Raw genomic sequence first — 17,041 nt, forward strand, 5'->3', positions numbered from 1 at the left:
CAACCAGAAGCATCAGCAATAGGGGGAGCAGGCTGGAGTACCCCTTTATAAGCAATACATTATATCATGCATGCCCCTGCAGCCCAGAATGATTATAACCTGCGCAGTCAGATGTGGGCACCAAACCAATATGGAACTACAAGTGCCAGCATGCCAACATGAAGGAATGAGCAGCAGTTCTGCAGCAGCTACAGAAGTCTCCATCCTTCATTTAATGGTGTAAACCATGGGGCAAATGACATTCTAAAGGACCACATTACCCAGCAGTCTCATACCTAGTTACACAAGCTGCCAGCATGTGGCACTGTACGCCACTGTTCACACATAACTATTAACAATAAAGTTTTAAAACTTAGAGCAGTGACTATAAATCCTGTCAATCAAAGATGTGTAGGTGTGGCCAGAGAAACGCAAGGAAATGTGATTACTGGGGGAGTAGGCTGAGTGGGCGTGGCCTGTCTGTTTACATTATGTTTTGTGTGGTTGTTGTCATGGCAACATTGATGATTAGGTAGCTAATTGCTCAGACCGTAATCCTGACAACATACAAATGCCAGGTGTCTGGTTGGCAGAAATGACATAATGTAAAACATATGGCGGATGCGCCTGTTTAAAATGAAAGGAATGGAATATGAATCTGAATTATCAGTTGTTATTTTCAGTGGCTTAGATCAGTGTTTCCCAACCAGGGTGCCTCCAGATGTTGCAAAACTACAACTCCCAACATGCCTGGACAGCCTTTGGCTGTCCAGGCATGCTGGGAGTTGTAGTTTTGCAACACCTGGAGGCACCCTGGTTGGGAAACACTGGCTTAGATCAATGTTCCCCAACCTATGACTCTCCAGATATTGTAAAACTACAACTCCCAGCATGTCCAAACAGGAATATGCCGGGATGTGCACAGACATATTGGAGGGGAGGGGCTCAAGTAAAAAAGAGGGCACCTCTCATAATTAAAAAAAAAAAAATGTCTGTCTTAGGGTAGGGTCACATGTAAAGCATCCACAGCGTTTTGTACGCTGCGGATCCCCCGGTGACCCGACCCATGGTGTGCCTCCAGCTGTGTCCAAAAGCTTTGCCACACACATGCGCAGTGTACTCAGACATCGCGGCTGCTTTGCGTTGCCTGAGGACACTGTGAGTGCACGCAGCGACTCGCAGGCCCCTGTGTGGATTGCCGCTGCGAGCAGGCTAGGGGGCAGGCTACGGAGGGGCGGAGCTTTTGGTCACAGCTGGAGGCACACTATGGGTCGAGTCACTGGTGGATCTGCAACGTAAAATAGGCTGCGGATCCGTTACGTGTGACCCTACCCTTAATGGCTATGCTCTGCAGAGAGAGGGAGGAACGTCACAGGGGAGAGGTGCTGCGACCCAGGGATACAGTGCACCTCCGGCCAGGCCTTCTTGACAATCCTAGCCCCCCATAAAAGTGGGTGTTTTTGTAAAATAAAGTTAAGAACAGCTTTGATAAAGGCATGCCATGTATATATATATACTTTTACTGTGCCGGCAGGTTTTATTTACATAAAACATGTGACAGATGAACATAAATATACTGTATTATAGACAAGATTTATCAAAACCTGTGCAGATGAAGAATGGTGCAGTTGTCCATAGCAACCAATCAGATCTCTCTGCAAAGGTTTATGATAAATTTCCACCTATATGTCCGGTCTGACCTCTATATGACAGAACGTGCACTGTACCCGGCCTCACCCATCACCCATCACTCAGCACCCACTCCATGCAGGAATCTCCACACGGCCCTAGTCTTTACACTGAAGAGATGCGCACAGCACCAATGTACAGGGTGGGCCATTTATATGGATACACCTTAATAAAATGGGAATGGTTGGTGATAGTAACTTCCTGTTTGTGGCACATTAGTGTATGTGAGGGGGGAAACTTTTCAAGATGGGTGGTGACCATGGCGGCCATTTTGAATCCAACTTTTGTTTTTTCAATAGGAAGAGGGTCATGTGACACATCAAACTTATTGGGAATTTCACAAGAAAAACAATGATGTTCTTGGTTTTAACGGAACTTTATTCTTTCATGAGTTATTTACAAGTTTCTGACCACTTATAAAATGTGTTCAATGTGCTGCCCATTGTGTTGGATTGTCAATGCAACCCTCTTCTCTATATACTGCTATATACTACTATATACACCACAGGAGAAATGCTAGCACAGGCTTCCAGTATCCGTATACACTGCTATATACTACTATATACACCGCAGGAGAAATGCTAGCACAGGCTTCCAGTATCCGTATACACTGCTATATACTACTATATACACCGCAGGAGAAATGCTAGCACAGGCTTCCAGTATCCGTATACACTGCTATATACTACTATATACACCGCAGGAGAAATGCTAGCACAGGCTTCCAGTATCCGTATACACTGCTATATTCTACTATATACACCACAGGAGAAATGCTAGCACAGGCTTCCAGTATCCGTATACACTGCTATATACTACTTTATACACCGCAGTAGAAATGCTAGCACAGGCTTCCAGTATCCGTATACACTGCTCTATACTACTATATACACCGCAGGAGAAATGCTAGCACAGGCTTCCAGTATCCATATACACTGCTATATACTACTATATACACCGCAGGAGAAATGCTAGCACAGGCTTCCAGTATCCATATACACTGCTATATACTACTATATACACCGCAGGAGAAATGCTAGCACAGGCTTCCAGTATCCGTATACACTGCTATATACTCCTATATACACCGCAGGAGAAATGCTAGCAGAGGCTTCCAGTATCCGTATACACTGCTATATACTACTATATACACCGCAGGAGAAATGCTAGCACAGGCTTCCAGTATCCGTATACACTGCTATATACTACTATATACACCGCAGGAGAAATGCTAGCACAGGCTTCCAGTATCCGTATACACTGCTATATACTACTATATACACCACAGGAGAAATGCTAGCACAGGCTTCCAGTATCCGTATACACTGCTATATACTACTATATACACCGCAGGAGAAATGCTAGCACAGGCTTCCAGTATCCGTAGTTTCAGGTGCTGCACATCTCGTATCTTCACAGCATAGACAATTGCCTTCAGATGACCCCAAAGATAAAAGTCTAAGGGGTCAGATCAGGAGACCTTGGGGGCCATTCAGCTGACAAAATTGAAAAACAACGCCATTTTGTAACTTTTGGGGGCTTCTGTTTCTACACAGTACATTTTAAAATGACACCTTATCTTTGTTCTGTAGGTCCATACAATTAAAATGATCCCCTACTTATATAGGTTTGATTTTTTCGTACTTCTGGAAAAAATCATAACTACATGCAGGAAAATTTATACGTTTAAAAGTGTCATCTTCTGACCCCTATAACTTTTTTATTTTTCCGCATATGGGGCGGTATGAGGACTAATTTCTAGTTTGAAGTTTTTAGCGGTACCTTTTTTGTATTGATAGGATTTATTGGTCGCTTTTTATTCATTTTTTCATGATATAAAAAGTGAACAAAAATACACTATTTTGGACTTTGGAATTTTTTGGCGTGCACGCCATTGACCGTACGGTTTATGTAATGATATATTTTTATAATTCGGACATTTCCGCAAGCGGCGATACCATATATGTTTGTTTTTATTTATACTGGGTTATTTTTTTATTGGAAAAGGGGGGTGGTTAAATGATCTTTATTCCTTTTTTTCCCACTTTTTTTTTTTGCAGTGTTATAGCTCCCATAGGGAACTTTTAACGCTGCACACATTGATCTTTTACATTGATCACTGGTTTCTCATAGGAAACCAGTGATCGATGATTCTGCCGCTTGACTGCTCATGCCTGGATCTCAGGCACTGAGCAGTCATTCGGCGATCGGACAGAGAGGAGGCAGGTAGGGACCCTCGGGCTGTCCTGTAAGCTGTTCGAGATGCCGCGATTTCGCCACGGCAATCCCGAACAGCCCACTGAGCTAACCGGCATGGTTTCACTTTCATTTTAGACGTGGCGTTCTAAAGGGTTAATAGTGCGCGGCACCGCGATCAATGCTGCGCGCTATTAGCCACGGGTCCCGGCCGTTGTTAGAGGCCGGGCCCGACCCGCTATGGCCTTGTGTTATAGATCGGGAGCGGACTCATGACGCACGCGTACGTCATGGGTCCTTAAGAAGTTAAGGTGTATCCATATAAATGGCCCACCCTGTATATTTACATGCTACAATATACAAGAATTGGCAAAAAAAATAAAAACTAGAAGGGGAGGGGTAATATTTAGAAAATGGCTGGACCAATTTTAGTATAACTTTATTTTCTCCTGATCACCCACACAATTGGGTTTAGTGTGAGTAAACAGCCTATCTGTTTCCCTTTAATTATATACAGTACCCCCATTAACAAACTATATACTGTGTCACCATTAAGGATCTATACATTGTGCCAGCATACATGAAAAATATTATGTGCCAATATTAATGAAATATATGCTGTGCTTTCAAAAAGTTCTCATATACTGTGCTTCCATTCCTCTATAAATTCCCTATATACTGTGCTCCCATTCCTCTATCAATTCCCTATATATTGTGCTTCCATTCCTTTATTAATTCCCTATATACTGTGCTTCCATTCCTCTATTAATTTTCTATATACTGTGCTCCCGTTCGTCTATTAATTCCCTATATACTGTGCTCCCATTCCTCTATTAATTCCCTATATACTGTGCTCCTATTCCTCTATTAATTCCCTATATACTGGGCCACCATTTATAAATTAATTCCCTATATACTGTGCTTCCATTCCTCTATTAATTCCTTATATACTGTGCTCCCATTCCTCTATTAATTCTCTATATACTGTGCTTTCATTCCTCTATTAATATCCTATATACTGGGCCACCATCTATCTATTAATTCCCTATATACTGTGCTTCCATTCCTCTATTAATTCCCTATATACTGTGCTCCCATTCCTCTATTAATTCCCTATATACTGTGCTTCCATTCCTCTATTAATTCCCTATATACTGTGCTCCCATTCCTCTATTAATTCTCTATATACTGTGCTTTCATTCCTCTATTAATATCCTATATACTGGGCCACCATCTATCTATTAATTCCCTATATACTGTGCTTCCATTCCTCTATTAATTCCCTATATACTGTGCTCCCATTCCTCTATTAATTCCCTATATACTGTGCTTCCATTCCTCTATTAATTCCCTATATACTGTGCTCCCATTCCTCTATTAATTCCCTATATACTGTGCTCCCATTCCTCTATTAATTCCCTATATACTGTGCTCCTATTCCTCTATTAATTCCCTATATACTGTGCTCCCATTCCTCTATTAATTCCCTATATACTGTGCTTCCATTCCTCTATTAATTCCCTATATACTGTGCTCCCATTCCTCTATTAATTCCCTATATACTGTGCTCCAATTCCTCTATTAATTCCCTATATACTGTGCTCCCATTCCTCTATTAATTCCCTATATACTGTGCTTCCATTCCTCTATTAATTCCCTATATACTGTGCTTCCATTCCTCTATTAATTCCCTATATACTGTGCTCCCATTCCTCTATTAATCCCCTATATACTGTGCTTCCATTCCTCTATTAATTCTCTATATACTGTGCTCCCATTCCTCTATTAATTCCCTATATACTGTGCTTCCATTCCTCTATTAATTCCCTATATACTGTGCTTCCATTCCTCTATTAATTCCCTATATACTGTGCCACCATTCCTCTATTAATTCCCTATATACTGTGCTCCCATTCCTCTATTAATTCCCTATATACTGTGCTTCCATTCCTCTATTAATTCCCTATATACTGTGCTCCCATTCCTCTATTAATTCCCTATATACTGTGCTTCCATTCCTCTATTAATTCCCTATATACTGTGCTCCCATTCCTCTATTAATTCCCTATGTACTGGGCTTCCATTCCTCTATTAATTCCCTATATACTGTGCTCCCATTCCTCTATTAATTCAGTATATACTGTGCTTCCATTCCTCTATTAATTCCCTATATACTGTGCTCCCATTCCTCTATTAATTCCCTATATACTGTGCTTCCATTCCTCTATTAATTCCCTATATACTGTGCTCCCATTCCTCTATTAATTCCCTATATACTGTGCTTTCATTCCTCTATTAATTCCATATATACTGTGCTTCCATTCCTCTATTAATTCCCTATATACTGTGCCACCATTTATCTATTAATTCCCTATATACTGTGCTTCCATTCCTCTATTAATTCCCTATATACTGTGCTCCCATTCCTCTATTAATTCCCTATATACTGTGCTCCCATTCCTCTATTAATTCCCTATATACTGTGCTTCCATTGCTCTATTAATTCCCTATATACTGTGCTTCCATTCCTCTATTAATTCTCTATATACTGTGCTCCCATTCCTCTATTAATTCCCTATATACTGTGCTTTCATTCCTCTATTAATTCCCTATATACTGTGCTTCCATTCCTCTATTAATTCCCTATATACTGTGCCACCATTTATCTATTCATTCCCTATATACTGTGCTTCCATTCCTCTATTAATTCCTTATATACTGTGCTCCCATTCCTCTATTAATTCTCTATATACTGTGCTTTCATTCCTCTATTAATATCCTATATACTGGGCCACCATCTATCTATTAATTCCCTATATACTGTGCTTCCATTCCTCTATTAATTCCCTATAGACTGTGCTCCCATTCCTCTATTAATTCCCTATATACTGTGCCACCATTCTTCTATTAATTCCCTATATACTGTGCTCCCATTCCTCTATTAATTCCCTATATACTGTGCTCCCATTCCTCTATTAATTCCCTATATACTGTGCTCCCATTCCTCTATTAATTCCCTATATACTGTGCTCCCATTCCTCTATTAATTCCCTATATACTGTGCCACCATTCCTCTATTAATTCCCCATATACTGTGCTCCCATTCCTCTATTAATTCTCTATATACTGTGCTTCCATTCCTCTATTAATTCCCTATATACTGTGCTCCCATTCCTCTATTAATTCTCTATATACTGTGCTTTCATTCCTCTATTAATATCCTATATACTGGGCCACCATTCATCTATTAATTCCCTATATACTGTGCTCCCATTCCTCTATTAATTTCTTATATACTGTGCTCCCATTCCTCTATTAATTCTCTATATACTGTGCTTTCATTCCTCTATTAATATCCTATATACTGGGCCACCATCTATCTATTAATTCCCTATATACTGTGCTTCCATTCCTCTATTAATGTCCTATATACTGGGCCACCATTCATCTATTAATTCCCTATATACTGTGCTCCCATTCCTCTATTAATTTCTTATATACTGTGCTCCCATTCCTCTATTAATTCTCTATATACTGTGCTTTCATTCCTCTATTAATATCCTATATACTGGGCCACCATCTATCTATTAATTCCCTATATACTGTGCTTCCATTCCTCTATTAATTCCCTATATACTGTGCTCCCATTCCTCTATTAATTCCCAAAATACTGTGCTCCCATTCCTCTATTAATTCCCTATATACTGTGCTCCCATTCCTCTATTAATTTCCTATATACTGTGCTTTCATTCCTCTATTAATTCCATATATACTGTGCTTCCATTCCTCTATTAATTCCCTATATACTGTGCCACCATTTATCTATTAATTCCCTATATACTGTGCTTCCATTCCTCTATTAATTCCCTATATACTGTGCTCCCATTCCTCTATTAATTCCCTATATACTGTGCTCCCATTCCTCTATTAATTCCCTATATACTGTGCTTCCATTGCTCTATTAATTCCCTATATACTGTGCTTCCATTCCTCTATTAATTCCCTATATACTGTGCTCCCATTCCTCTATTAATTCTCTATATACTGTGCTCCCATTCCTCTATTAATTCCCTATATACTGTGCTTTCATTCCTCTATTAATTCCTTATATACTGTGCTTCCATTCCTCTATTAATTCCCTATATACTGTGCCACCATTTATCTATTAATTCCCTATATACTGTGCTTCCATTCCTCTATTAATTCCTTATATACTGTGCTCCCATTCCTCTATTAATTCTCTATATACTGTGCTTTCATTCCTCTATTAATATCCTATATACTGGGCCACCACCTATCTATTAATTCCCTATATACTGTGCTTCCATTCCTCTATTAATTCCCTATAGACTGTGCTCCCATTCCTCTATTAATTCCCTATATACTGTGCCACCATTCTTCTATTAATTCCCTATATACTGTGCTCCCATTCCTCTATTAATTCCCTATATACTGTGCTCCCATTCCTCTATTAATTCCCTATATACTGTGCTCCCATTCCTCTATTAATTCCCTATATACTGTGCCACCATTCCTCTATTAATTCCCCATATACTGTGCTCCCATTCCTCTATTAATTCTCTATATACTGTGCTTCCATTCCTCTATTAATTCCCTATATACTGTGCTCCCATTCCTCTATTAATTCTCTATATACTGTGCTTTCATTCCTCTATTAATATCCTATATACTGGGCCACCATTCATCTATTAATTCCCTATATACTGTGCTCCCATTCCTCTATTAATTTCTTATATACTGTGCTCCCATTCCTCTATTAATTCTCTATATACTGTGCTTTCATTCCTCTATTAATATCCTATATACTGGGCCACCATCTATCTATTAATTCCCTATATACTGTGCTTCCATTCCTCTATTAATATCCTATATACTGGGCCACCATTCATCTATTAATTTCCTATATACTGTGCTCCCATTCCTCTATTAATTCTCTATATACTGTGCTTTCATTCCTCTATTAATATCCTATATACTGGGCCACCATCTATCTATTAATTCCCTATATACTGTGCTTCCATTCCTCTATTAATTTCTTATATACTGTGCTCCCATTCCTCTATTAATTCTCTGTATACTGTGCTTTCATTCCTCTATTAATATCCTATATACTGGGCCACCATCTATCTATTAATTCCCTATATACTGTGCCACAATTCCTCTATTAATTCTCTATATACTGTGCCACCATTCCTCTATTAATTCCCTATATACTGTGCTTCCATTCCTCTATTAATTCCCTATACACTGTGCTCCCATTCCTCTATTAATTCCCAAAATACTGTGCTCCCATTCCTCTATTAATTCCCTATATACTGTGCTCCCTTCCTCTATTAATTCCCTATATACTGTGCTTTCATTCCTCTATTAATTCCATATATACTGTGCTTCCATTCCTCTATTAATTCCCTATATACTGTGCCACCATTTATCTATTAATTCCCTATATACTGTGCTTCCATTCCTCTATTAATTCCCTATATACTGTGCTCCCATTCCTCTATTAATTCCCTATATACTGTGCTCCCATTCCTCTATTAATTCCCTATATTCTGTGCTTCCATTGCTCTATTAATTCCCTATATACTGTGCTTCCATTCCTCTATTAATTCCCTATATACTGTGCTCCCATTCCTCTATTAATTCTCTATATACTGTGCTCCCATTCCTCTATTAATTCCCTATATACTGTGCTTTCATTCCTCTATTAATTCCCTATATACTGTGCTTCCATTCCTCTATTAATTCCCTATATACTGTGCCACCATTTATCTATTAATTCCCTATATACTGTGCTTCCATTCCTCTATTAATTCCTTATATACTGTGCTCCCATTCCTCTATTAATTCTCTATATACTGTGCTTTCATTCCTCTATTAATATCCTATATACTGGGCCACCATCTATCTATTAATTCCCTATATACTGTGCTTCCATTCCTCTATTAATTCCCTATATACTGTGCCACCATTCTTCTATTAATTCCCTATATACTGTGCTCCCATTCCTCTATTAATTCCCTATATACTGTGCTCCCATTCCTCTATTAATTCCCTATATACTGTGCTCCCATTCCTCTATTAATTCCCTATATACTGTGCTCCCATTCCTCTATTAATTCCCTATATACTGTGCCACCATTCCTCTATTAATTCCCCATATACTGTGCTCCCATTCCTCTATTAATTCTCTATATACTGTGCTTTCATTCCTCTATTAATATCCTATATACTGGGCCACCATCTATCTATTAATTCCCTATATACTGTGCTTCCATTCCTCTATTAATTCCCTATATACTGTGCTCCCATTCCTCTATTAATTCCCTAAATACTATGCTCCCATTCCTCTATTAATTCCCTATATACTGTGCTCCCATTCCTCTATTAATTTCCTATATACTGTGCTTCCATTCCTCTATTAATTCCCTATATACTGTGCTTCCATTCCTCTATTAATTCCCTATATATTGTGCTCCCATTCCTCTATTAATTCCCTATATACTGTGCTTCCATTCCTCTATTAATTCCCTATATACTGTGCTTCCATTCCTCTATTAATTCCCTATATACTGTGCTTCCATTCCTCTATTAATTCCCTATATACTGTGCTCCCATTCCTCTATTAATTCCCTATATACTGTGCTTCCATTCCTCTATTAATTCCCTATATACTGTGCCACCATTCATCTATTAATTCCCTATATACTGTGCCACCATTCCTCTATTAATTCTCTATATACTGTGCCTCCATTCCTCTATTAATTCTCTATATACTGTGCTTCCATTCCTCTATTAATTCCCTATATACTGTGCCACCATTCCTCTACTAATTCCTTATATACTGTGCTTCCATTCCTCTATTAATTCCTTATATACCGTGCTCCCATTCCTCTATTAATTCCCTATATACTGTGCTTCCATTCCTCTATTAATTCCCTATATACTGTGCCACCATTCATCTATTAATTCCCTATATACTGTGCCACCATTCCTCTATTAATTCCCTATATACTGTGCTCCCATTCCTCTATTTATTCTCTATATACTGTGCTTCCATTCCTCTATTAATTCCCTATATACTGTGCCACCATTCCTCTACTAATTCCTTATATACTGTGCTTCCATTCCTCTATTAATTCCTTATATACTGTGCTCCCATTCCTCTGTTAATTCTCTATATACTGTGCTCCCATTCCTCTATTAATTCTCTATATACTGTGCTCCCATTCCTCTATTAATTCTCTATATACTGTGCCACCATTCCTCTATTAATTCTCTATATACTGTGCTTCCATTCCTCTATTAATTCTCTATATACTGTGCTTCCATTCCTCTATTAATTCTCTATATACTGTGCTTCCATTCCTCTATTAATTCCCTATATACTGTGCTTCCATTCCTCTATTAATTCCCTATATACTGTGCTTCCATTCCTCTATTAATTCTCTATATACTGTGCTTTCATTCCTCTATTAATATCCTATATACTGGGCCACCATCCATCTATTAATTCCCTATATACTGTGCTTCCATTCCTCTATTAATTCCATATATACTGTGCCACCATTCCTCTATTAATTCCCCATATACTGTGCTCCCATTCCTCTATTAATTCTCTATATACTGTGCTCCCATTCCTCTATTAATTCCCTATATACTGTGCTTCCATTCCTCTATTAATTCCCTATATACTGTGCTTCCATTCCTCTATTAATTCCATGTATACTGTGCCACCATTCCTCTATTAATTCCCCATATACTGTGCTCCCATTCCTCTATTAATTCTCTATATACTGTGCTCCCATTCCTCTATTAATTCCCTATATACTGTGCCACCATTCCTCTATTAATTCTCTATATACTGTGCTTTCATTCCTCTATTAATATCCTATATACTGGGCCACCATCCATCTATTAATTCCCTATATACTGTGCCACCATTCCTCTATTAATTCTCTATATACTGTGCCACCATTCCTCTATTAATTCTCTATATACTGTGCTTCCATTCCTCTATTAACCCCTTAAGGACCAATCCCATTTTCACTGTAGGACCAGAGCGTTTTTTGCACATCTGACCACTGTCACTTTAAGCATTAATAACTCTGGGATGCTTTTACTTAACATTCTGATTCCGAGAATATTTTTTTGTGACATATTCTACTTAATGTCAGTGAAAAATTTTCGGCGATACTTGCATAATTTTTGGGTGAAAAATTCTAAAATGTGATGGAAAAAATAGAAAATTTAGCATTTTTCAAACTTAGAAGCTCTCTGATTGTAAGGAAAATAGACATTCCAAATAAATTATAAATTGATTCCCATATACAATATGTCTACTTTATGTTTCCATCATAAAATTGATGAGTTTTACTTTTGGAAGACATCAGAGGGCTTCAAAGTTCAGCAGCAATTTTCAAATTTTTCACAAAATTTTCTAAATCGGAATTTTTCAGGGACCAGTTCAGGTTTGAAGTGGATTTGAAGGGTCTTCATATTACAAATACCCCACAAATGACCCCATTATAAAAACTGCACCCCTCAAAGTATTAAAAATGACATTCAGTAAATTTGTTAACCCTTTAATGTTTCACAGGAATAGCAGCAAAGTGAAGGAGAAAATTCAAAATCTTCATTTTTTACACTCGCATGTTCTTGTAGACCCAGTTTTTGAATTTTTACAAGTGGTAATAGGAGAAAAATCCTCCCATAATTTGTAACCCAATTTCTCTCAAATAAGGAAATACCTCATATGTGTATGTCAAGTGTTCGGCGGGCGCAGTAGAGGGCACAGAAGGGAAGGGGCGACAATGGGATTTTGTAGAGTGAATTTTGCTGAAATGGTTTTTGGGGGGCATGTCACATTTAGGAAGCACCTATAGTGCCAGAACAGCAAAAAAAAAACAACAACTGGGAAAATATTTTGGAAACTACACCCCTCAAGGCACATAACAAGGGGTCCAGTGAGCCTTAACAGGAGTTTGACGACTTTTTGTTAAAGTCAGATGTGTAAATGAAAAAAGAAAATGTTTTCGCTAAAATGCTGGTTTTCCCCAAATTTTCAATTTTTACAAGGGGTAATAGGAGAAAAATTGGAAATACCCCATATATGGATGTAAAGTGTTCTGCGGGCGAACTAAAAAACTCAGAAGAGGAGGAGCGCCGCGCCATTGAGCTTTTGAAATGGAAGTCAGGGGCCATGTGCATTTACAAAGCCCCCCGTGATGCCAGAACAGTGGACCCCCCCCCCCACATGTGGAAACTACCCCCCATTTTGGAAACTACACCCCTCACAGAATTTAATAAGGGGTGCAGTGAGCATTTACACCCCACTGACAGATCAAATTACATTTTTCATTATTACGGACCACTGTTCCAAAAATCTGTCAGACACCTGTGGGATGTAAATGGTCACTGTACCCCTTGTTACATTACGTGAGGGGTGTAGTCTCCAAAATGGGGTCACATGTGGGGGTCCACTGTTCTGGCACTATGGGGGCTTTGTAAAGACACATGGCCTTCAATTCCGGACAAATTTTCTCTCCAAAAGCCCAATGGCACTCCTTCTCTTCTGAGCATTGTAGTTCGCCCACAGAGCACTTTACATCCACATATGGGGTATTTTATTACTCAAATTTTGTGGATATACAACAAACCTACTTGAGTAATAAATCCCCTCAGGGAAAACCCTGACTAAAGAACCCCTATAAAACTAAAATTTTACTTTTATTTCCTCAATTAAAATATCAGTGTGCCAGCCGCTAGATGGCAGAGGTGCTTTAAAATTCTCAATCACTGTGCACAGCTGTATTTTTTTTTATTGAAAGTATCAGTGTCTGCGTCCACACCTCTGTAAAGTTTAACTATATAAGATTGCCTCCGGTGCCTTACTGCAGCTCGGCTACCAGGAGTGCTCTAGCTGTATAGAACTGTGACACCTCTATGTTAAAACTTTTCCTTTTCATAAGGGGTAAAAGGAGAAAAAGCCCCCCAAAATTTGTAAAATTTGCTCCAGAGTACGGAAATACCCGTACATATGTGTCACTAAACTTTTTCCTAGAAATACGACAGGGCTCCGAAAGTGAGAGAGTGCCATGTGCATTTGAGGACTAAATTAGGGATTGCATAGGGGTGGACATAAGGGTATTCTACGCCAGTGTTTCCCATACAGGGTGCCTCCAGCTGTTGCTAAACTCCCAGCATGCCTGGACAGTCAGTGGCTGTCCGGAACTGCTGGGAGTTCTTGTTTTGCAACAACTGGAGGCTCCGTTTTGGAAACACTGCCGTACGATAAGTTTTCATTTTTATTGGGGGGACAATGTAAGGGGGTGTATATGTAGTGTTTTACCCTTTATGTGTTGGTGTAGTGTAGTGTATTGCTTTTAGGGTACAATCGCACACGCGGGGGTTTACAGTGAGGAGTTTTCCCCCTAGGAGTTTGTTGCAGCTCAAACTTGAAGCAGGAAACTCACTGTAAACCCGCCCGTGTGAATGTACCCTGTACATTCACATGGGGGGGGGGGGCAAACCTCCAGTCGTTTCAAAACTACAACTCCCAGCATGCACTGACAGGCCGTGCATGCTGGGAGTTGTACTTTTGCAACAGCTGGAGGCACATTGGTTGGAAAACCTTCAGTTAGGTTCTGTTACCTAACTCAGTATTTTTCAATCAGTGTGGCTCCAGCTGTTGCAAAACTACAACTCCCAGCATATACTGATCGCCGAAGGGCATGTTGGGAGATGTAGTTATACAACAGCTGGAGGTACGCAACTACAAATCTCAGCATGCCGAGACATGCCGAGATCTGGAGGGCTACTGCATAGTGGTCTCAAAACTGTAGCCCTCCAGATGTTGCTAGGCAACTACTCACCGGCTTCTGTAGGATCGCCGCACAAGGGAGCTGCATTGCCTTCCTCTGCCGCCCGCCGCCGATGGTAAGTGGACCTCCGGCGCCGGTCACCATCGGTTCCCCCGTTCTACCCGGACTACTGTGGGTGGGCAGAACGGGGGAACCGAACTTTAACCCCCCAACCGTTCTGCTTTTGGTCGGTCGCTTCTGACCGACCAATAGCAGGGAGAGGAGGGGTGGCACCCGTGCCACCTCACTCCTATCCCTTCAGGGGGAGCGTGGGCGTCTTGGACAACCCCGATCCCCCTTATTTTCCGGGTCACCTGAGACCCGTGTGACCCGGAATCGCCACAAATTGCCGGTGTGAATTCAGCAGCGATTTGTGGCGATCGCCGACATGAGGGGGTCTCGGGACCCCCCTGGGCATCAGCACGGGATGCCTGCTGATAGATATCAGCAGTCATCCAGGTCCGGTCCCCGCCCAGCGCGCAGTGGGGACCGAAATTCCCACGGGCGTACAGGTACGCCCTTGGTCCTTAAGTACCAGGGAGCGAGGGTGTACCTGTGGTCCCTAAGTGGTTAAATTACTGCTATTTAAAAATCTTAATCCTTCCAGTACTTATCAGCTTCTGTATACTACAGAGGAAGTTGTATTTCTGGAATTATTTTCATTCTGATCACAGTGCTCTCTGCTGACACCTCTGTCCATGTCAGGAACTGTCCATAGTAAGAGCAAATCCCCATAGCAAACTTCTCCCACAGAAACCCCCTATTTGCTGCCGTCATGGTTTGATTGGATCTTTTGTGCAGTCATATAAATTCCTTCTATCGGATGCACAGCGCCCTTTGTAAATAGGGAATATGTGGCCAATGGGGATGAATTTAAAGGACTGATCATGTTGAATTTAGCTGATTTCAGGTTTCCTTTTCATTCCTCCATGATCGGAGCAACAACTGAGGCAGCCGGTCTGGGTGAAGGTCCTATTAATAGGTGGTTGTATTATGTAAATGGAATTAAATTATAGATTCAAATAGATTCAACCTATATGCGACTTACTTTCTTACTTTCAAATAAACAGTAGTTTTTTCCTTAAGAGATTGATAGCACGGCTCTTAGGTCATTCCTACTGTATATCCTTTAGGCCCAGAAGAGGGCAGCAAGAAGATGTTATTATGAGAAGTTATCTTTTCATCTCACAGTTTTTCTACTTCTTATTTAGAGGTTACAGTCTTATTGTCATTTAGAAAAGCTTTTAACATGTCACACAGATATGAGGACAGGATATCAGGACATGATATGGGGATGGTATAGGACAGTGATCTTCAACCTGCGGACCTCCAGATGATGCAAAACTACAACTCCCAGCATGCCCGGACAGCCTACGGCTGTCCGGGCCTCCTGGGAGTTGTAGTTTGCAACATCTGGAGGTCCGCAGGTTGAAGACCACTGGTATAGGAGGATGAGATATGAGGTCAGGATATGAGAGTGGACTATGAGGACAGAATATGAGGTGAGGGTATGAGCCTGATATGAGGACGGGATATGATGTCAGGATGTGAAGTTGGGATATGATGTCAAGATGTGAAGTTGGGAAATGAGGACGGGATATGATGTCAGGATGTGAAGTTGGGATATGAGGACGGGATATGATGTCAGGATGTGAAGTTGGGATATGATGTCAAGATGTGAAGTTGGGATATGAGGACGGGATATGATGTTGGGATATGAGGACGGGATATGATGTCAGGATGTGAAGTTGGGATATGAGGACGGGATATGATATCAGGATGTGAAGTTGGGATATGATGTCAAGATGTGAAGTTGGGATATGAGGACGGGATATGATGTTGGGATATGAGGACGGGATATGATGTCAGGATGTGAAGTTGGGATATGAGGACGGGATATGATGTCAGGATGTGAAGTTGGGATATGAGGATGGGATATGATGTCAGGATGTGAAGTTGGGATTTGAGGACGGATATGATGTCAGGATGTGAAGTTGGGATATGAGGACGGGATATGATGTTGGGATATGAGGACGGGATATGATGTCAGGATGTGAAGTTGAGATATGAGGACGGGATATGATGTCAGGATGTGAAGTTGGGATATGAGGACGGGATATGATGTCAGGATGTGAAGTTGGGATATGAGGACGGGATATGATGTTGGGATATGAGAACGGGATATGATGTCAGGATGTGAAGTTGGGATATGAGGACGGGATATGATGTCAGGATGTGAAGTTGGGATATGAGGACGGGATATGATGTCAGGATGTGAAGTTGGGATATGAGGA

General features: G+C 40.3%; 1 protein-coding gene across 1 annotated transcript in view; it reads right to left on the minus strand.

Moving 5' to 3' along the window:
* LOC130290394 (C5a anaphylatoxin chemotactic receptor 1-like) overlaps positions 1-361 on the minus strand; it is a 96,320-nt gene extending 95,959 nt beyond the window's left edge. The window contains exon 1 of the mRNA XM_056537976.1: positions 276-361. The gene's annotated coding sequence lies outside the window, so the exon portion shown is untranslated. The remainder of the gene's footprint in view (positions 1-275) is intronic.
* Between the last annotated feature and the right edge of the window lie 16,680 nt (positions 362-17,041).

This window comes from Hyla sarda, chromosome 9 (genome assembly GCF_029499605.1).
Source record: "Hyla sarda isolate aHylSar1 chromosome 9, aHylSar1.hap1, whole genome shotgun sequence".
Taxonomy (NCBI): domain Eukaryota; kingdom Metazoa; phylum Chordata; class Amphibia; order Anura; family Hylidae; genus Hyla; species Hyla sarda.